Source organism: Perognathus longimembris, chromosome 12 (genome assembly GCF_023159225.1).
Source record: "Perognathus longimembris pacificus isolate PPM17 chromosome 12, ASM2315922v1, whole genome shotgun sequence".
NCBI classification, from domain to species: Eukaryota; Metazoa; Chordata; class Mammalia; order Rodentia; family Heteromyidae; genus Perognathus; species Perognathus longimembris.
Window position 1 is genome coordinate 24,820,770 of NC_063172.1, and position 6,911 is coordinate 24,827,680.

General features: G+C 38.2%; 1 non-coding gene across 1 annotated transcript; it reads left to right on the forward strand.

The window, feature by feature from the left end:
• Positions 1-6,345: 6,345 nt before the first annotated feature.
• LOC125361101 lies at positions 6,346-6,452 on the forward strand. The gene has a single exon (XR_007212888.1). It is a non-coding gene; the product is annotated as a U6 spliceosomal RNA (small nuclear RNA).
• Positions 6,453-6,911: the final 459 nt, after the last annotated feature.

The following is a 6,911-nucleotide window of genomic DNA, read 5'->3' on the forward strand; positions in this document are numbered from 1 at the left end:
AGTTTTAGAAATAAAAGTAGCCAGAAGTAGGCATGCAGCTAATTTGATTTGGTAAATAAGTGAATATGAGAAGTATGAAACACAAAAGAGCATAAGACCATTCCTAGGTTTAAATAAATGTGTAGGCATCAAGGTGTTAGAAGGAGTTGCTCTGTGGAAGTGTTAGGTTTGTCACACCTCGAAAATACAGATTGAAAGACAGCAGGTTGAAGGGATAATTGAATACATGGGAAAGCAAATCAGCATCATTTCTAAAAATTATACTTGATGAGAGAATGTTTATTGATACATCCAAGGATTCACTCGTTCACTCAAGTGGATTAGCTCCTGTATTCCATGTTCTGCATTAGGCACTAAACACACTATTGTAAACTCTCAGTCAGATGTGTTTTGTGCCTCTCAAACAGTCTTTAGGAATGCTTACTTAACACACGAGTTTCTATAGTGAAGAATAGGTCTGTTCTAGCATTTCTTGATTGTTGCTATATAATAAATGAATACATGCTTGGAGACTTGAAACAATGACAGTTTCTATGGGTCAGGAGTGTCAACAGATCATACCCACTGTCTTTTCCTCAAGGTCTTACAAGGTTATAATCAATGGGTTAAATAGGTTGCATTCTCATGCTGACGATTGACTGGGAAAACACCACTTCCAAGCCAGTGCTGGCTGTGGGACAATCATATTTCCCTGAACTCTAGGGCTCAGGGCCTAGCTTCTTACTTGCCCTCAACTACAGGCCACTCCAGCTTTTAGAGGCTCCTTGTAATCCCTTGCCACTTGGCTCTTCCATCATGCCTACCAAATTCACCCATTTGAGATTCTGTGGAGTCTACTAGCAAAGTAGAGTCCTTCATAATGTGTTGTATTCATGCTTTCACCATTACTATATTCTATTTGCTAGAAACAAGTCCAGATCCTACTCTTACTCAACAAAATCAGATCCAAGACTATGAATACCAGAACAAAACACATGAAGGGTTCCTGGTCCTGGGTGGATCCACAATTCCTCTAGATGGCATTACTTATATCCTCACCTGCTAGCAAACGGTATCCCAGGAAATAGTAAGCCATAATATATTCTGCTCATTTTCAGTTGCCTTTCTCTACCTCTGCCATTCTGCTCTGTATGCAGAAATCTTATTCAGATAACTTCATTAAAGGTCAAATCATACACAGTCAAATATCACTGTAAAATGTTGTTGTTCCTTCTGCTCAAACGAACTGTTTCTTCTTGCCACAGTAATTGAGTTTATTCTGGCTATCATTATTACCTCCAGAACAAAGAAATCCAGTTATACTGTGAATGTGTGAGTCTCATATGACAAGAGTCCCCATTTTTCTTTGATATTCTTCCCCCAGCTTCTCTCTAGAGGTCAGGCAGACATCATGGACATCTCCAGAACAGGACTCATGCTGTTCTCTATTTTTTTCCAGAAGGAGTGGTCCTAGTCAAACTGGGCACAAAGCCCATGAGTCTCATGTTAGATCTGGCCACTAGCCCTCATTATGCTAAATAAACAGGCTTGCAAAAGACAGAAAAAGAAAATTTATTACATGAAAGCCATGGACTTTAGTTCACTTTAGTACACCTTCAGATGTCTTCCAAGTGTGAACACATTGGTTTCAGGTTAAATAGGATTGAGGGTAGGTTGTGCATAACTAAAACAGTCCCAAATCACAGGTATGGCCTGGCTGACCAATAGTTCAGTCTTTTCAGGAGTTCCAGTGAGGTCATTATCACTTTATTATCACCCACAATGCTGTATCCTTTATGATAACAAGAGGAAAGGGGTGTGTTAGTAGAAAAGAGGGAGCCAGAGAATTAGGGACTATTCAACTTAGAGATGGCAGGATAAACTGATAAATCAAAACCTGCCAGACAATGAAATGAGAACAGAGGGGTACAAATGAATGAGGAAGTAAATGACAAAATAATGAGGAAATAAAGCACAGTATTTAATGCTATGATCTTAGAAGAAGCAGAAAGGAGACTTACCAATCAGAAAGCCATATTCAAGAAGATTCAAATTCTCCCTATTTAACTCAATGCCAGTCTCTCTTATCCAAAAGGCAGGTCAACATGACTGAGATGGCTGGAGGGTTGTCTTCTCATGGCATGTCTATGCCATATGCTATCTTCCTTTGCTGTGTTATTTTTTAGAAAATCAAAACAAAACAACTTTTTTATCCCTTTTACTTATATTCATGTCTTGTCTGAAATCCTTCCTTGCTAGGTGAAAGGACTAACTGAGGTCAACTCAACTGTTGTTAAATATTTGTTTGAGGGACAGTTGACCTTCTAAACAAGATATATTATTAGTGGTTCTTCTCTTTCATGGAGTCCAAGGTGATTATAAAGTGACTGCAAGAGATTGGCTATAAAAGGGCCCAGATACCAAGTTAAGGGACTTTTGGTTAATTCCCAGGACTCAGAGAAAGCATCTCTTTTTTTGACAGATTTATTATGTTTTAGAAAATATTATTACCAGTATATACAGTATATTCAGTTTCCAATGTACTCAGATAAGATACTGTGATAGTGCGGGTACAACCACAGGAAGGGGATACAAGAGGATCATCAACAATAGAAGCTATGGTTTCACATGGCATGGTGAAAGTAATTACAACAGTGATATAACAGTCATTTCCATAACATGGAGTTCATTTCACTTATCATTATCTTATGCATTCATAAGGGCATAGCTACATTGGAAACTGTATATACTGGTATTAGAACTAGGAAAGTGAAAGGGAATATCAAAATCGAGAGACAAAGGATAAAAAGACAAATGAATATAAAAGCAATACTTGCAAAACTGGTGTAAAACAATGGAACGACTCATGGAGGAAGAGGGAAGGGGGGAGAAGGAGGAGGGTATGAGGGAGGAGGCAACATACAGTACAAGAAATGTACCCAAGGCCTAATGTATGAAACTGCAACCTCTCTGTACATCACTTTGACAATAAATAAGAAAAAAACCAAACAAAAACAAATAAAAAAATATTATTAATTAATTAATTAATTTATTGTGAAAGTGATATACAGTGGTATTACAGTTTCATACATATTATCAAATTTGTTACCTCGGCCTTCATTTTTCCCACCTTCCCACCTCTCCAATTCCCCCTCTCCCTGAGATGTACAGTTGGTTTACAGCATGTATTGTAAGTATTGCTGCTGCACTGGTTCACCTTTTACACTTTATCTCTCCATTATTATGTTCCTCTTCCCTTTCCTAGTTTTGAAAAATGTATATACAATACCCAGGGTACCAAAGTCAGTTATAGTGACAACAGGGGTAAAACCATGAGAAAGAAAAACAAAAGAAAAAGGTATAATTTTACATAGTACTTTGAAAATAACAACAATGATAAGCTACTTATTTCTATAACTTGCAATTCATTTCGCTGAGCTTCATCTTGTGTGTGTTCATATGTAGTAGCTATTGAGCTATTGTGATCTCCTGCTAGGACTATGGTAGACATGTACTAATTATCACCAAAGAGGAAAACCATAGAGTCTATGTTTCTTTGAGTCTGGCTCACTTCATTTAGTGTGTTTTTTTTCCCCCAAGTCTTTCCATTTTCTTACAAATGGGGCAATATCATTCTTTCTGATGGAAGCATAAAATACCATTTTATATATGTACCATATTTTCTTGACCCATTCATCTACTAAGGGGCATCTGGGTTGGTTCCATAGTTCAGCTACGGTAAATTGTGCTGCGATGAATATAGTTGTGCTGGTAGCTTTAATGTCATCTTGTTTGTATTCCTTTGGGTAAATTCCCAAAAGTGGGGTTGCTGGGTCATAGGGGAGTTCTATGTTTAGCCTTTTGAGGAAACTTCACACTGCTTTTGAGAGTGGTTGAACAATTTTACACTTCCACCAACAGTGTAGTAGGGTTCCCTTTTGGCCCCATCTCTGCCAGCATCTGTTGTTGTTAGTTTTCTTGATAAAGGCCATTCTAACTGGGTGAAGTGGAATCTCAGGAAGCCAAATTTAAGGCTAATAGATATTGAGGAGAACCTAGAGAAGGAAGTCAATGAAATAGAGAATTTGTTTAGCAGAATACTAGCAAAAACATTCCCAAATATCCAGAAGGATAGGCCGATTCAGATACAAGAAGCTTGGGGCTAGGAATATGGCCTAATGGCAAGAGTGCTTGACTCCCATACATGAAGCCCTGGGTTTGATTCCCCAGCACCACATATATAGAAAATGGCCAGAAGTGGTGCTGTGGCTCAAGTGGCAGAGTGCTAGCCTTGAGCAAAAAGAAGCCAGGGACAGTGCTCAGGCCCTGAGTCCAAGACCCAAGACTGCAAAAACAAACAAACAAAAAAACTCAGATGCTTTTAGATCCCCAAATAGACTGGACCAAAATAGGACATCCCACCAACACATTGTAATTCATACAGGATCAACAGAGAACAAGGAAAGAATCCCTAAAGCTGCCAGGGAGAAGAGAACAATCACATATACAGGAAAACCATTCAGACTTACTCCAGATTTCTCAGCAGAGAGCCTGAAATGAGGTATGCTATACCCTAAAGAAAAATAACTACCATAGTGTATCCAGCTAAGCTCTCATCCATAGCCGAGGGTCAAAGAAAAACCTTCCACAGCAAGGAAAAACTGAAACATTATATCTCCACCAAACCAGCATTACAGAAAATCCTCATTGATGTTCTACACATTGAAAATCAATAAGAACAGATACTGGTAGAGAAATGGACCCTAAATAGAAAGTATCTTTTAATTTACACTAGTTCCTCATCTTTCTTTCCTACAAACCAATTCATATTAGGGGATATCATTAATCCTCAATAATGCCCATCTAAGAAGATTAAGTAAGCACAACAAGAAGACTTACCAATAACCCTGCTGAGCAGGCCTACTGCTTTTGATAACTTCAATATTTTAAATGACAATATATTTTCAGTGGAGATTTCTGTATTATGCCACAGTGGAGATCAACTAAAGAATAGGAAAATGGAATGTAACATCTGTAAGAAATAGCTCCTGACCCAGAATGGAAAGTATATTTGGGATAATAGATTCTATAGTAGAACTAGTATTAATCTAGAGCTCAAGTTGGGGATGTCGCAGGAGGACTCTGATAACCCTCTTCACCGAAAGAAGTGAAATTTGGTGCTTTTTCATTTATGTTTCCTGCAGTCTTAGCATTTAGACAGTTTCCTTGAGGTTGCTTCAAGGGACAGTTTGGAAATTGATCTGAGTACTTTGTTCTCACAGCGGAGGAGCACAGCAAGTGTAAAATTTAGAATGTGGTAAGATGGCATTCAAGCAAAAATTGCAATGGACAACAACAGGCAAGGATGACTTCATTCTGGCTATTACAATAGGAGAGAGACTGAACTCAACCAACACGAAAGACAAAAGGAAGCTAGCTCTGAGCTCATGGAAAAGTACTAGAGGACATCCACTCTCTTCCCACAACCTATTAGCAAGGAGATTTATCAATAGGATGTGTTGAGCACATTGAGTTATTCCTGACTTTGCAAATGCTTTTCACTGTGATTAGGCCATCTGTGTTTGCTAATTGGCATCTATGGAAATGAGGCTCCTACCCTCCCATGGAGACTGGGAAATAGGAGCCATATGCTCTTTCATGTTTACATTTCAAAGAGAAGTTTCCTAGGTCTTTGAGAAAGATATTCCTGAGTTATAGAACTGGTAAGAGTTTTTTTCAAAAGATTTATACCTCAATAGGACAGAGAAGGAATTGAATATTACCAAATTTTTGAAAATAAAGTCTCTAAGAACAAGGACAGGACTCTTGAGTTAGGAAGAAAGTTGTGTGAAGTAGAGCCAAGCTAATGCTAAAACCATCCAGGTCAGTGGTGGAAGGGCTAGGGCCTCAGGAAATAAGATTTTGATGTATGTCAGAGAAACACCCTCACCTGTTTTCACAGGAATAGTCACAAATAAAGCTAAACAGCCTATTTTTCAATAAGGTTTATTTTTTAAAACATCATGCAGAACACAGATAAATGAGGCTGTTAATGAGACTTTGCTACTTTTCTTAAATCCAAGTCTGAATGGTCCACCTTCCACCTTCGTTACTTCCATTACTTCAGGAAGAAACTGATGAGAAGTGAGTGACCAAAAGCTGGCTGAATGATCTCTACTTGTAGAAGATGCATAGGACAGAGGAGAGGGAGAGAGGTGAGGACAAGCCAGATGCACGTGTTCATTAAGGGCAATAAACACACATTATGCATCTATTTATTCAGCCTAAAAACGATTAGTATGGAAGTTGTTTTATTTTGTGTAAAAGGTATTGTACCAAATCCTGAAACATAAAAAATTATACACAGTGCTTGCTTCGGCAGCACATATACTAAAATTGGAACGATACAGAGAACATTAGCATGGCCCCTGTGAAAGGATGACATGCAAATTTGTGAAGCGTTCCATATTTTTGGACACAGGAGGACTTTATTGTTGTTGTTACGTTTAATGTTCCAGGTGAATTTTCTTTGGCCTACCCCACATAGTTACTGTATATGATTTTGGTACAATGGATATTGTATATATGCTTACCTGAACTAGGGAAGGGAAAGAAAAATGAGGGAGGGTGTAACAAATATGACAAGAAATGTACTCACTAACTTACTTGTACCTGTACCCCCTCTGTACATCACCTTGTCAATAAAATTTAATTTAAAAATTATATACAAACACATATACAAGTGTGCACGTGCGCGCGCACACACACACACACACACACACACACAATGCACTGTGAAAATTCCTAAATTGCTATAGCCCATCTCAAGGATGCAAATAGCAAAATAACAGAGTAGTATGGGAGTAAGATGTGATGGTCCATATGGCCAACTATAGCTTGCACTGCTTACAGGAGTTATTTAAAAATACTTG